The 16,146-nt window shown below is 44.8% G+C and overlaps 1 long non-coding RNA gene and 2 other non-coding genes across 3 annotated transcripts; all 3 read left to right on the forward strand.

The window, feature by feature from the left end:
• Positions 1–1,781: 1,781 nt before the first annotated feature.
• On the forward strand, positions 1,782–5,450 carry LOC117878691. The gene is made up of 4 exons (XR_004646056.1): positions 1,782–1,868; positions 3,150–3,234; positions 3,989–4,053; positions 5,132–5,450. It is a non-coding gene; the product is annotated as an uncharacterized LOC117878691 (long non-coding RNA).
• On the forward strand, positions 3,387–3,518 carry LOC117879704. The gene has a single exon (XR_004646359.1). It is a non-coding gene; the product is annotated as a small nucleolar RNA SNORA13 (small nucleolar RNA).
• LOC117879705 lies at positions 4,724–4,860 on the forward strand. The gene has a single exon (XR_004646360.1). It is a non-coding gene; the product is annotated as a small nucleolar RNA SNORA13 (small nucleolar RNA).
• Positions 5,451–16,146: the final 10,696 nt, after the last annotated feature.

The raw sequence follows: 16,146 nt of genomic DNA on the forward strand, positions 1-16,146 counted from the left end.
TGCGTTAATGTCTGTGAAACACCCACGGTGATCCACAAGCGCCTGGAGAACCATTGAGAAATATCCCTTGTGATTAATGTACTTGGTGGCTAGGTGGCCTGGTGCCAGAATTGGAATATGCATTCCATCTATCGCCCCTCCGCAGCTAGGGAAACCCATTTGTGCAAAGCCATCCACAATGTCACACATGGTGCCCAGAGTCATGGTCTTTCAGAGCAGGATGTGATTAATGCTCTGCAGACTTCCGTCAACATGAGTCCAATGGTCGACTTTCCCATTCCGAACTGGTTAGCAACCGATCGGTAGCAGTCTGAAGTAGCCAGTTTCCACAGTGCAATTGCCATGTGCTTCTCAAACGGCGGGGCAGCTCTCATTCTTGTGTTCTTGCACCACAGGGCTGGGGCGAGCTCATCACACAGTCCCATGAATGTGGCTTTCCTCATCCAGAAGTTCTGCATCCACTGCTCGTCAGCCCAGATGTGCATCACGATGTGATCCCACCACTCAGTGCTTGTTTCCCGAGCCCAAAAGTGGCGTTCCACTGTAGTCAGCACCTCCGTGAATTCCACAAGCAATCTCATGTTGTAGCTCCTACGCATGGTGAGATCAATGTCACACTCCTCTTGCCTTTGTAGTTTAAGGAATAACTCCACTGCCACTTGTGATGTGTTGATCAGAGCAAGCAGCATACTGGTCAACAGTTCGGGATCGATTCCTGCAGCCCAAAGAGGCAGAGTGCACAGTACACAAACTGTTGAAAGATGGTGCCAAATGCATCTGGAAGCACAGTGATTGCTGGGATGCGAAGCAATGCATCACGGGGCATTGGGACAGGACCCAGGATGCCCCGCGACACGCTCCGCCTTCCCACAAGTCTTAGCGGCAGAAGAGAAAGAGGTGCTCTGTGGGATAGCTGCCCAGAGTGCAATGCTCCGAATACTGTTGCAAGGGTGAACATGCTATTGCGCGGGAAGCTGACAGTGTGAACACACAACAGCGGTTTCCCTTCAGCGCTCTCTGAGCGGTGCTTTAACTCCCTGCGCTGTAACTCTGCCAGTGTAGACATGCCCTAAAGCAGCGCTTTACTGTGGCTGTGTAGTTGTGGCCCCAGCACTGGAGAGAGCTCTCCCAGCGCTGTAAAAAACCCACCCCCATGAGGGATGCAGCTGCCAGCGCTGGTGCACTGTCTACACTGCCACTTTACAGCGCTGAAACTTGCAGCGCTCAGGGGGGTGTTTTTTCACACCCCCTGAGGGAGAAAGTTGCAGCGCTGTAAAATGGCAGTGTAGACAACGCCTAAGATTAACTCCTCTCAAGTTAGTCTAGTTTGAGTGGGAGCCCTCACACTGCAAAACAACACCTGAGCTTTACAGTGTGCTTGGTTTAATAGCACTGATTGAGCGTTTGTATTAGCAGCACATTGGTCTAGAGCTAAAACGTAGGTCCACCTGGCTACATTGCTCAGGCTGTGACAAATGTCCTGCCTGTAAGACATAGTTAGGTGGCCCTACCCCCCACTGTAGATCCAGCAGCGAGGCCAAGGGAAGAATTCTTTCTTCGACCTACCTCCTGCCCGGCCTCTGCAGGGGGTGGAGTAATGGATTTACAAACCAGCCCCCTCCTTCCCGGTGGAGTTGGTACACTCTCCTCCCCTGTCTGTGTGAGGCGCTGGTACAGTCGGCCCCTCTCCAGCGTTGGTACACGCCGCTCCTCCCTGCAGAGTGGTTTGCCAATACGGCTTGGGGCATGCTGGGAGCGGGGGGGTGGAGTCTCTCTCTCTCTCTCTCAGGCGGGAAGGGGCTGGACATGGCGGGTGGTTGCTGCTCGGCCACGGGGCCGGTCGGTTTGGGAGCAGCAGCGGCCTCGTGGTGAGCCGGCCCGGCCAGAGCCGCGGGGCAGGGGCGCGTGGTTCGAGAGCACAGGCGGGGTAGCCGGCTCCGTACTGGGGGGCGGGGCGAGGAGGTGGTTCACTCTCCGTGCTGCGGGTTGGGGGGTGGCGGGGCCTGGCGGCGCCTAGCTCCGTGCACGAGCCCCCGCGCTCTGTGCGTCCAGCGCGCGCCCGGCCAGGCTTCGCGTCCCGTGGCAGTGGCTGGCCCGGCCTGGCGCGAGGCCGGCGGGGTCCGCCCATGAGGAAAAGGGAGCGGCCCGGGGGCTCGCGCCTCTCGCAGCCCGGCCGCGCTGTGACCGCTCGGCCCGTCAGGCGGCCGCCCCCTCCCCCCGCAGGCCCAAGCGTGTCCGGGGCCGAACCCCCTGGTTGTCGCCTGGGGGGGCGGCCTGTTGGGTGGAAGCAGCGTGACTGGCGGGCTGGTGCCGCTGACCCGGGCGGGGCGGGGGGAGCCGCTGCCGTTCGTGTGACTCGGGCGCGGGTCCCAGCGGCAATCCTCGGGCACGTCCGCGTGGAGTTACCACGAGCGAGTGAGGATTTTGGTACGTGCTGTCGGCCCAATGGCGGCTCAGCTCCGCGTGCTTTCCCGGGCTTTGGAGTGGTGCACGTGCATGTTTGTAACTAACGCAGGCGATGCCAAGAAAGCCCCAAACCAAAAGGTGTTTGGGCTGTGCGTGCTCGTGGTGCATGGGGAACAGCGCCGAGTAGACTGACAATCACACGTGCTCGACCCAGGGTTTGGGTACTTCTTAAAAATGGGACTGACTGGCCATAGCATGGTGATGCTTGGGGCAACATTTCACACACATCCCACTTCTGTGCAAGCCCTGAAAGCTATTGGGCATGTTTTTTGAGTGAGGGAACAATGATACAACTGCTCATCTTCATCTATTCTTGGGTGTCCTGGGAGATCTGTCAAATTTTGTAGAAGACTGGGTTTTCTGCATGCATAACTCACATTCCCTAATGTGCTCAGGTTTTGGACTGGGTTTTTTACTGCACAATGCACCCTTAAAATCAGCATGGCCAGCCATGAGCAGATCACACAATTTGGAGGAGGGAGGAATCCTTCCGTTTTGTAGAGCAGTCTCCAAAAGGCTAGCATGAAATGTGGCTGGGTCTTCTACATAATCACTGGCTGCCAAAAGAGCCCTATGAAGCAGTGGCATTGAGAACAAAATTTACTTGTATGCAAAATTAGTTTGACTTTAAATTGATCTGTTTAGACATTTGTTATATTTTCTTTTTTCCTCCTGTTTTTCAGATGTAGGCAGACAATGCCCATTGATGCGCTTTGCCAAGTTGACAAATACCACTTTACAAGAAGTTGGTATGACAGTTCCTGAATGGTATGATTATTTTTAATGGAATACCTGACATTTGTATATAATTCAAAAAATTACTTATAAATAGGTCTCTTGGAGGTGACCATTTGTTTATATGCTGTTAAGATAGGTTTTGCACTGAGAAATGAAATGATCACTTTACAAATATAAATATTTGCCTTTGTGTTACCCATTCACTATCTCGCACAGTGAATGTGGTGTCAAAAAAGGCATACAAGAACTCTTGCTGAAACAGTTTTGGGAGATGGTTATGTACTTTTTCCCTCCACAATTCTGCAAGGACAGAATCTCTGTAGAAAAGTTGATGTTTGGGTGGTATGCATGAGCAGTCTTTAAGGTCAGAAGAGACGGTTATGATCATTTAGTAGTATGACCTCCTGCACATTGTAGGCCACACAACCTCACCCACCCCCACTATATCTTTCCTTCAGCGTTGTTTTTCTTGACCATTATAATAGACATTGAATTAATCTCTTGGAGCTAGCCAGAATTTTGATAAATTTTGGTGAAATTTAGTTTGCTAATTGCTACTTACTAGTACCTTCAAGGGAAGTTCCTTCCTGTCCAAATATAATTATAGAGCCACAAAATTGATTTTAATTGCAAGACACTTGCTGGCTTGATTTGGTGCTGTATCTAGAAGTGTTTCAGCAGTGTGCAGGGTTGCTCTTAAAACAAAAAATTCTAAGAAAATGGTGATGGGTGAGGTTGGAGCAATACATGTTCATTGTACTAACTTGTATTTGTTTCTGTTCAGTGGAGAAAATTAGTCTGAATGAATAGAAGACTACAGTTTCTGTACATATGGCTTTGTATACTATGGTAAGATAGAAATGTGTTTTTCTTTTGAATTCAGAGTCTACATTGGTTAAAGTGAAAGGTTCCCTTTGTATATGACAGAACCTTTAGGTCTTATTCTATAAACGTTGATTATTTACTTGCAGTTTGTCATGTTTATTTAAAGTTTGGTGAGAGCTCTTACAAAAGAAATATCAGATTTAGAGTTTTGTAGAGTAACGCTTAATTGGCTACTTTGCTTGTAAGGTCATGCAGAATGCTCCAGTGTCCAAGGTGGGAAAGGATGATCTAACTACCGGTAATAGAATTTTCACTTGACCAGAGCTCAAAGAGCCTCTTCCAAAACTAAAATTAGTTGCAGAATATTGGTGCAAAACGTCATAAGCTAATCAAACCTCAGGCAGTTGTCTGACCTATTGCCCCAAAGCTAAATTGTAGAAGTCAGAAGTGAATCATAATAGCTTTTTCTAGTTTCCACTGGAAGTGAAATTTTTAGTTCTCTTGTTCTTAATATTTACAAGCATGATAATCTTGCATTAAACCATTTAAATAACACTACAAATAACACGCACAATTTTTTTAAAAAGTACTTTTCTTCCTATAACTTGCAGTATAACATTTTGATATTTCTTGGCTAAGACTGCAGTTTAACTGGCAAACTTTACCATTAAGCATTTTTTAAGAATATGTAGCATTCTTTTCTGTGTTGCCCATTCATTTTTGTTATTAATGTTTGTGGTGTCAAGAAAGGCATAAAAAAAAGTTCTTCCACAGCATTCTTTGATGTTGGCAATTAATCTCTCCCATGATTCTGCTGTATAAGGGACAGTTTTGTGACTCAGCTTCTATCATAACTAAATTTAGAATAGTGCTTGTAGTTAAAATAAGAGCAAGGAACTTGGTTTAGGAATTAACCTCTGAAGATGTTCCTATACATGTAGATACTTAGAAAAAATAGCTTCACAAAGTCAGGTTTTGTTTCAGTTTTGAAACAGTTAAGTCTCTGCAAAGACATTTTCAACCACTCTAGAGGATCTTGCAGATTGCTAAAGAATAATTCATAAACATATCTCATCTGATATTCAATATTTTTTTTTTTCAGTAAAGATTTCTACAGAATGTCTACAGCTCAAGTTCGGCAGCATTTCTTCCACCAGAAGAATGTTCTGGAAGAAATATACAGGTAGATGAGTTTTTAAAAGATGGAATTTGGAAATCTGTAAATCATGGTAACATATTACTAGTATGTTCACAAGAAGACTCAAATAGCTTTTAACTATATGTGGGTAATGGTCTTGGGTACTAAAAAATAAAGACTATATTTATTTTTAATTGCTGCATTTGCTGAATTTTTCTAAGTACCACCTTCTCAGTTAACTAAAATCAGTTGTTATACTGTGGTAATAAAATATTAATCCTGATTTACCAGTACATCTGTATTTGTTTGGGGTGAATGTTAGTCCATTAATATTGAACCAGAATAACTAATAAATGGTGATCGTTATTGCCAAGAGTATATGGGAAACTTTTTAACACTTGAAGTGACTGGAAGTACCTTGGTTTTGATAGTGTAAGGAAATATAAATTGTTTATTCAGCTGTTCCTTTGGAAAATCTTCACTTTCCAAGTTGAATTGCCTATAAAGCTTAATTGCACTTATACACATTCAAGCTTTACTTCAATGTAAAGATCAGTGTGTCTTTCAGCATCAGTCATAGGCTGTAAACTATACCTTCATCTATAAAAAGTAGAATCAAATACACGAGGCAGAAGTTAGTGTAGAAATGATATCCAAATATGCCATTTCCTTAACTTTGATCAACAAGGGAACTCTGCACAGAGGCTTAGGCCTTGTCTATGCTACACAGTTTTGTCAACAGAACAGTGACGGTGTACACACTGAAATGCTCCTCCTGCTGATATAACTCCCCTGTTATGCCAACATAATAAAACTACCTTGATGAGCATCATAGAACTTTTTGCAACGTAGTTAGAACAACTCAGCCTCAGTGGAGATGCCCTAATTGGCCTCCAGGAGGTGTCCCACAATACCCATGACCGCTCTGGTCAGCAGTTTGAACTCTGCAGTCCTGAAGGTACACAGGTATGTACCCTCCCCAAACTCCCCCTCTGCATTCCTCTTGTGTTCCTGGTCCCTCTCAGTACTCCGTGCACTCCACACGTAGGGACTGGCTTCTCAACGAAAGCTGGAGTTACACCCAGCTGTGAGAGCTCTAACCGTGAGACTGACCGAAAGTTTGAGTTTTATCTGGTTATTAAACTCCAGTCTATTCGTGACATACATACATACATCCTCAAGGCTAACATTGAAACACAGTGGCTATAGGTAGGATTTGCTTAGTACAGTTAATACTCAGGAAGCAAGCACTACAGCAGTAATTCAAGCTGGCATGCAAACATTGCCTGGCTGACTGCATCATATAAAGACACATTACTGGGACTCTGTCAAAATGCTCCTTCAAAGCCTCCTTGACTCAAATAGCCTCTCACTGTGCCCCTCTAATTGCCCTTCTACCTAGCTGCTCAAACTCAGCTGATTAGCCTCAGCGGTCCACCCCAGGGAAACTTTTCCCCCCTTTGATTTGCAAATATTATGCAGAGTACAGCAGGCCTCAATGACCATTGGAGTCATTTAGGTCTAACCGAACAGGATAGCGCCATTGTTCTTTTAATCGGCCGAAGGCACATTCAGTGGTCATTTGGCACCTGTTGAAACACTTCTTGCTGCAAGGCTTCATGAGCCATGGGAGCAAGGGGAAGGCAGGGTCTCTAAGGATTACTTTGGGCATTTCTGCATCCCCCATTGGAATCTTCAGGTTTGGAAAGAAAGTCCCAGCATGCAGCTTTCTATACAGTCCAGTGTGTTCCTAAAGATGTGTGCATCATGCACCTTTCCTGACCACCCAAAGAGCCCCCATAATCCACTAGCACCTGCAAGACCATGGAGAAGTAGCCCTTTCGGTTGATGTACTCTGCCTCCATGAGGAGTGTGCCAGCTTCCATGAGGGACAGGCACCACATCGCAACCCAGCTCTCCGTCACCAAGGAGAGAGACACTTTCGCATCTCCATATTCCTGGGCAACAGACAGTGTACCTGCCCCACCACAAACCAGAACTATCAGTTCGCAGTATTGCTTTTTGACCTGTCAGCGGCCCTCTTGAGAAAACAAAGAGTACTAGTGTATCCCTGCCTCAACAACTGGCTGGTCAGAGGTCGGTTCAGTGCTCAGGTGGAAGAGCATATTCAATTAATACTGTCAACCTTGTTGATGCTAGGTCTGTTGAACACACAAGTTGAACTTTGCCCTATTCAAAGAATAGAATTCATAGGTGCAGTCCTCTATTCAGTCCAGGCCAAAGCCTTCTTACCAGAAGCCAGACACTCTGCTCAATCATAGCCTCAGAAAACATTCCACCACCACTGTGAGGACCTGGGTGAAGCTCCCGGGGCATGTGGCATTGTGTACATGTGAGGCTGTGACTCAGACCACTTCAGGCCTGGCTTGTGACAGTGTACCGACCAGGCAGGGACTGCTTGGACAGAGTGGTCACACTTCTCTCTTCAGTGATCGACTGTCCTATGGTGGTTGGACCCAGGCGTGGTAAGTGTGGGCGTTCCATTCAGGAGACCACAACCATCAATGTCTCTAGTCACTGATGCTTCCACACTGGGATAGGGAGCTCAGCTGGGGACTCTCGAGACTCAAGGCCCCTGGTCCCAGGAGGAGCTCTTGCTACATATCAATGTGAGAGAACTCAGAGCGGTCTGCCCTGCATGGCAAATGTTCCAGCCCCACCTCTAAGACAAGTGTGTGTTGATGCTTACAGACAACATGACTGATGTACTACATCAGTGGTTCTCAAAATTTGGGTCATGACCCCATTTTAATGGGGTCACCAGGGCCAGCATTAGACTAGCTGGAACCCATGCCTGAAACTGAAGCCTGAGCTCCACCCCCAGCTGGGGCAATGGAGCTGTGGCTGCTATCCCCCCTCCCTGCAGCTGGGGTGGCAGGGCTTGGCCTGCTGCCCCCTTACCCTGGGTATCTCCTGTCCCCCTCCCCCCCCCGGGTCATGTAGTAACTTTGTCAGAAGAGAGGTCGTGCTGCAATGAAGTTTGAGACCCCTGTTCTATATCAAGAGCATGCTCCTTTCACTTATGCCAGGAAGCCTGTGGAAGTTCTGCATAACCTACTCAATCCACCTCAAGGCTTCCTACTTTCCAGGGGCCCAGAACGGGTTAGCGCCTTATCTCAGCAGGTCCTTCACCAAACATGAATGGTCCATTCACCCGGATGTTGTGAGGGACATTTTGCAGAGGTGGGGAACTCCCCAGATAGACTTGTTTGCAACAGAACACAACAGGAAGTGTCTACAGTTCTGCTCCTTTCAGAATCCCAGTCTGGCCTTGCTCGCAGATGTGTTCCATCTGCCCTAGAAGGACCATCTTTTCTGTGCATTCCCACCCATTCTGCTCATAGACAAGGTCCTGCTGAGGGTCAAGGGGGGTAGGGAGTGAGCATGATCCTGATAGCACTAGCCTGGCTGTACCAACATTGGTTTTCCAACTGAGAGCTCCAGGAGGGTGGTGGACCAATCACCCTATCACTGCTTCCAGACTAGATCTCCCAGGAACACGGCTGTCTCCTTCATCCGAACCTTGAGTCCTTCCATCTGATGCCCTAGAAGCTGCATGGCTGAACCCTTCAGAATTAGTGTGCTCAAGCCCGGTTCAGGAGGTTCTGTTTGGGAGCAGAAAGCCATCCACCAGGGTGACATACCTGGTAAAATGGAGAAGGTTTTCAATCTGGGTAGGGCAGAAGGGGATCTTACCCACTCGAACATCCATAGCGTGTATTCTGGACTATTTGTTACATCTAAAAGAGCAAGGGCTGTGGGTGTCTTGGATTAGGGTGCACCTGGCAGCTAGTTCTGTGTTCCATCCGGGCGTGAGCAGTAAGTCCTTCTTTGCTAACGTGCATTGTAGCCGTTTTCTGAAAGGACTGGACAGGTTCTACCTGCAGGTGAGACAGTCGATCTCGCCTTGGGCCATTAACTTGGTTTTCTCAAGACTCACAGGGATACCGTTTGAACCCTTGGTGACATGCTCTTTGCTTTGCTTGTCGTGGAAAGTGGCCTTCCTTGTAGCCATTACCTCAGCGAGGAGGGTCTCAGAAATCAGGGCCCTTACTTCAGAATCACCCTACACCGTCTTCTTCAAGGACAAGGAGCAGCTGCACCCCCACCCAGCTTTCCTCCCAAAGGTGGTGTCGGAGTTCCACAACCATCTATGACATTTTTCTTCCCATCTTGTTCCCAAAGCCAAATGCCAATAGCCAGGAGCAGAGGCTCCACTCATTAGATGTCAGGCAGGCGCTGGCCTTCTACATAGATGGGACCAGATCGTTTAGGAAGATTTCTCAGCTCTTCATGGCAGACAGGATAAAGGGCCTCCCAGTCTTGGCCCAAAGAATTTCTTCGTGGATTACTTGTATTCACACGTGCTATGACCTGGCAAGTCCCCGCTCTGGCACTGATGGCACATTTCACGAGGGCCTTCTGCGGCATTCTTGGCAAAGGTTTCCGTCAAGGATATCTGTAGAGCAGTGACATGGTCTTTAGTACACACGTTCACACCCCCCTACACCATCACTTAGCAGGCTAGAGATGATGCTGGTTTTGGCAGAGCAGTGCTACACTCCATTTGTCATTGAACGCTGAACCACCTCCTACATTTGCTTGAGAGTCACCTACACAGGAATGGAAATCAGCAAGCACTCAAAGAAGAAAAAACTGTTAGTAACCTTTCTGTAACTGTTGTTCTTTGAGATGTGTTGCTCATGTCCATTCCAAAACCTGCCTTCCTACCCCTTTGTCGGAGTTACCGGCAAGAAGGAACTGAGGGGGTGGTGGGTCGGTGGGCTCCTATATAAAGCGCCATGAGGGCATGACTCCAGGGGGCGCCAGAGACAACCTGATGGATACCACTGAGGGAAAAACTTTCTGGCAACGGTGCACGCGGCGCACATATACCTACCTAGGAATGGACATGAGCAACATATCTCGAAGAACAACAATTACGGAAAGGTTAGTAACCATTTTTTGTGGTGTCCTTGTGCCGCAGTGCTGACATCAGCTCTTCACACAGTTCCAGGCAGGTGGATTTGCACATCCAAAAGTTCTGCAGCCACTGCTCGTCATCCCATACATGCATCACAATGTGATCCCACCACTCAGTGCTCGTTTCCCGAGCCCAGGACCTATGGTCCACCATGGCTTTTTCGAATAGGGGCCGCTAACAGAGTTTTGAGAGGGAGTTCTCCAGGTGAAGGTGGAGCAAATGGGGTAAGTGGCTGTCTGTAGTGTGCGTTTGTGTGTGGGGGTAACGTGCTGTGTGCTGAGCTTGTGTTTGTGTGTTTGTTTGTTTGGACTGTGTGCTGTGGCCAGCAGTTGGAAGCTGTGAGCTTGTAAACAAGGTTTGAAATCTAGAAGCCTCCGTTCATTAGCTTGAGCCTTAGTCAGGGGGGCGGGGCTATCAGGAAGGCCAGGGCTTTATAAAGCAGTGAGGAAGCAACCAGGGAGCTGTGTGAATGGGCCGCTAAGAGGGAGTTTGGAAGGGGGTGGGAAGGGGGTGAAGTACACTTGCCATTCTTTAAAACCTTTAAACTAAACTATAATCAAAACTTCTTGATTTAAACAAAACCTGTCTCATTAATGTAGGTAGCTGTGGGAGAGAATGCAGGCAGAAGCCCAGCAGCAGAGTGGGGGCTATCCTGTTTACTGTGCTCAGTGCAGCATGTATGATTGCCTGCCCTGTGGGCGGGTGGTGTATGTGTGCATTCCGTGCAAGGAGCGTACGGGCTTTGGAGGCCAGGGTGGTGGAATTGGAGGCGCTAAGGGAGGCAGAGAGGTATGTTGATGAGGCTATCCAGGACACTGTAGATTTGTACCACCCCTGCGCTGTTAAGGAGGATGAAAAGCTCAGGGAAGGAGATCAGCCAACGGGAGCAGAGGGAAACCGTCCCATAGTTGGGACCCTCCTTCCAGATTATGTTTGAGTATCCTCTCATACTGAGGTTACCTCTCCGGGGGAGGGAACTCCAGTCATTAGGAAAAGGCAGGTGTTAGTAATGGGAGATTCGATCATTAGAAACATAGCTGGGTTTGTGATGACCAGGAGAACGTATGGTGACTTGCCTGCCTAGTGTGAAGGTTGCGGATCTCTCGAGGCATCTACATAGACTTACGTGTAGTGCTGTGGAGGACCGGTGGTTGTGGTACATGTAGGTACTAATGACATAGGGAAGGGTAGGAGAGACGTCCTGGAGGCCAAATTTAGGCTGCTAGGAAAGAGACCGAAATCCAGGACCTCTATGGTGGCATTCTCAGAAATGCTTCCAGTTCCACGCGCAAGGCCAGGTAGGCAGGCAGAGCTTCAGAGTTTCAATGCATGGATGAAACGATGGTGTAGAGAGGAGGGGTTTAGATTTATTAGGAACTGGGGAAACTTTTGGGATGGGGGAGCCTATACAGGAAGGAGGGGCTCCACCTAAACCAAAGTGGATCCAGACTGCTGGCACTTAACATTAAAAAGGTTGCAAAGCAGTTTTTAAACTAAGAGTTAGGGGAAAGCTGCTGCAGAGGAGCACGTGGATCGGACAGAGACGTCTCTTAGAGGAGAGTCTATTCTCTAGGTTTTAGTCAGGAGGAGAGGCTGAAAGAGGATAAAGTATGGGCCAGATCAGACGAGAAACATTCACATAAAAAAGAATCTGACACATCAGAAAAGGGTGGATAAATAAACAGTGACAAATTTTTAAAGTGCTTGTACACAAATGCTAGAAGTCTAAATAATAAGTTGGGTGAACTAGAGTGCCTTGTGTTAAAGGAGGATATTGATATAATAGGCATCACAGAAACCTGATGGAGTGAGGACAATCAATGGGGCACGATCATTCTGGGGTACAAAATATATCAGAAAGATAGAACAGGTCGTGCGAACAGGAGGGTAGGGAGGGAGTGGCACTATATGTGAAAGAAAATGTAGAATCAAATGAAGTAATCTTAAATGAATCCACATGTTCCATAGAATCTCTATGGATAGTAATTCCATGCTCTAATAAGAATATAACAGTAGGGATCTATTATCGACCACCTGGCCAAGACCGTGGTAGTGATGATGAAATGCTAAGGGAGATTAGAGAGGCTATCAAAATAAAGAACTCAATAATAGTGGCGGATTTCAATTATCCCCATATTGAGTGGGTACATGTCACCTCAGGACAAAATGCAGAGACAAAATTTCGATACTTTAAATGACTGCTTTTTGGAGCAGCTGGTACAGGAACCCACAAGGGGAGAGGCAATTCTCGATTTAGTCCTGAGTGGAGCGCAGGATCTGGTCCAAGAGGTAACCGCTCGGAAAGTGACCATAATAATATACATTTAACATTCCTGTGGTGGGAAGAACACCTCAACAGCCCAACGCTGTGGCATTTAATTTTAGAAAGGGAAACTATGCAAAAATGAGGTTAGTTAAACAGAAATTAAAAGGTACAGTGATTAGAGTGAAATCCCTGCAAGCTGCATGGACACTTTTCAAAGACACCATAATAGAGGCCCAACTTAAATGTATAACCCAACTTAAAAAACAGTAAAAGAACTAAAAAAGAGCCACTGTGGCTTAACAACCATGTAAAAGAAGCAGTGAGAGATAAAAAGTCACTGCTATAAGGGAAATAAAAAAATATTTTTTGTATTTAGCTATACTTAAAATCATCATTCAGATTGTTACATTGTGAGGACTCAGGTATAAAACCCATTTAGCGAAGTCACTAATTGCTTGTATTGGTGATAATTTCCCTAGTGCCTCTTCACTGTTCTTCAAATTGTGGGAAATCTCTTCCTTTCAATTCTCTAGGGGAAGGCAATTGCCTAATCTGTTCTAAGTGGGTACTTATACATCCCCACAATAGTGGGTAGGGTTACTACGCAAGAAATAAGGGAGGAAAAAGGAGAACATGCCTGTTGTGTTCAATTACAGCTGGGCTTACGGGGCATCAGTTTTGTGGTCTGCCTTATCGGGAGTTGTTTGAAGTTATTTTACACTGGTTTAATTTTCTGATCCTGCCCCATGATGTCCCAAACTCTTGTGTGATTCTCTAGTGATGACTCGAGCTTCTCTGATAATCCTGAATGTTTAAGTATAGAGGGGAAAGCCTGTGTTTTTCATTAAGGTCAAGCACACAATGAACAGGCAAGTAATTTACATTGAGCAGAATATAGATTGAATTTCTGAAATAGCTTGACTACCAGTCCTGACCAGCCCAAGCATTCTTAGCATAGCTATTGCATGGATTATAGTATTGTTTGGCAGGTTATGTATATGTAGAGTTGAAAAGTGTCACTATTGTACATTAATCTGAGGAGAAGGATACCATACAGTAATCTATCAGATTGCATTATATTTCTTCATATTCTCACAAGAACTGAAGCACATGGAAATGTTTGTGTGGAAGGGAGGTGATTTCCTTTCACTGTATGAGCTATCCAGGAAACAGATGTAGGAAGGAATTAGGGGCCAGAGACTTAAGGAGATGTGTGTCCTTGATTTATAAAAGAAAGCCAGGCAGCTTGATGAAAAATCACATATATTTTAGACCATTCTTTTTGCATTGGGAAGATAGTTTGATGCTTGTCAGTGTTTAAGCAATGGAAACTTCATTCTAAGAGTGTAAGAACACTTATTGGCACCACTTTCAGCTACCGCGGAATACATTTTCTCTGGTGAAGTTATATCCCCAAGTTGATTTTTAGTTGGCATTACACAGATGTTACCATCAAATTAGTCATTGATTTTCTTCTCATGTCGTGCAAATAATATACACAACGTGCAAACACAAAATTTACACTAAAATTTAACAGTTTTACTTGATTTTAAATAACCTGGACATAAGTTTTGACACTGCCACCTTATCAACTCAATTTAAAATAAAGCACACGCTGTTTCATGGATAATTTTTAACTTTGTGTACATACATTATATACTTCAGCCAGATCTAAGATCTTGCATGTATTTTAAAACAGCCATCTTTATAATTAGCTTTAAAGTAAAAGTTATCCTGAAATCATGAGGGAGTTAAAATTCATTCCATCTTGATTTGCATCTGAGTTCAACTGTACAGAGATGGTTGGCTTGTTTGGATATTGAACAAAAAAAATGATGTAATGTTTTTGGGGCCAAGAGCCCTACCATACAAAGATTAGCCTAAATAAGAGTTGCAGATTAAGAATCTGAATAAAAGCTACATGGATATACAGAGGGGCACACTAACAGTAGTTCTCAGTGACAACGCTAGCTACTGAGTTAGACCAACCTGGGAAATGCAGCAGAAGTCTACTTAGGGTGAAGAGCACTATTTAGTGGTCAGAACATATGACTTGTCATGTGGCATACTCTGAAGAAGCAAGGTCAGTGTTAAAGTGATGGATGAACATGAGCAATAGATGGTGTATAGGTGGTACAATACCTAGCCCTTATATAGCGCTTTTCATCTGTAGATCTCAAAGCACTTTACATGGGAGGAACATTGTCCTCATCTTACAGATGGGGAAATTGAGGCACAGAGTTGAAGTGATTTGCTCAAGGTCACCCAATAGGCCATGGCTGAGCCAGGAGTCGAACCCAGGTCTTGAATCCCAGCCAAGTACTCCATTAACTAGGTCTACATATAGAATACATAGGCTTGGAAAGATTAGATTTTTTATAGAGAAATGTCAATAAATGTCAATTTCTCACACACACACACTCACTCTCTCTCTCACACACACTCTCACTGACAAAAAATATGTCCATCAATAATAATCAAAATGTACAGCTAGGCAAAGCAAGAAAAATGCTTCTGAGAACTTATTAGAGTTTGATTTTAGGGTATTTACTTTGTATATTTTGACATGTGAAACTGACAGTTTGTTTCAATGGTTTATAAAATAGCTTTAACTTTTTGAATCTCAATGTCTGCTGTCATTAAATATCCTCACCATCCCCATAATTTTCCATAACTGTGAAAATTTAAAATACAAATAGGGAAAATGCATAAAATAATCAATATTACCTGTTAAAGTTATAAAAAAATAAAATCAAATTCTGCCAAGCTTAAATATACAGCAGCAACACAGTAAGTGGTTCTGGTGATTAGCACCTTTGAAAGGTCCTGTTGGTTAAAAGATGTTATTTAACTAAATGGGCATTTTCTTCAAATGATCTGATGTAAAGCAACTTAAATCCAAGTGACCACAGTTACTCATTAGTATGGAGAATTTTCACTTTGTGTTATATAATAAGAGGATACAGTGCTACTACTATGGTCTCTGCTTGCTTCTGGCAGTCAGAACAAGTGTTTGATTTTTCAGTTTATATGTTTGAATAAATGAATTATTTTCAGTTTAACCATTATTTGTATATAATTCTTATTCTTTTTCCCCCGATATGTAGACAAAATTGCACTGTGTCTAATCATGCTAACTCTAGGAAAAAGTAGTATTTGTCATTAAGAACTGAACCTTCTAATTGGAAATAAGATCAGTAGTTTAACTCTGGACCTCTACCTTAGCTTTCTCTCTTATTCTATTCACTAAGCTGTTTCAATGTGGAATTAGTTTTTCAATGTGTGAATGAGAAAAGAGGTTTGAGAATAGGAGGTTAAGTATATTAGTCCTTGAGGAATGAATGGTTTCCTCTTTAGCCAAAGGGGAAAAGACTGCCAGCACATAAAGTTAGCTAGGTTTTAAAGGATTATTTAAAATAAGCTATGACTAAGATGGCAGCTAATGAGAAGTAAACAAGGTACACATTAAAACCTGCTTGGTACATTAGAAGTACAGTTGAAACAATCTTTAGTCAAAGATGAGGTACATAATAATATGCACACCTTATAAATGAGAATACAGCTACTAAGAAGCATAAATGAAAAAATGGTGACGCCAGAAAGCCTAGCATTTCTGATACATCGTGGAATAAATGAAATACCACAATTTCTTGCCGTGAGTACTTAGAAACTATACAAAACCCATAAACTACACTAGGCAGGAAAGAC

Source organism: Trachemys scripta, chromosome 6 (assembly GCF_013100865.1).
Source record: "Trachemys scripta elegans isolate TJP31775 chromosome 6, CAS_Tse_1.0, whole genome shotgun sequence".
NCBI classification, from domain to species: Eukaryota; Metazoa; Chordata; order Testudines; family Emydidae; genus Trachemys; species Trachemys scripta.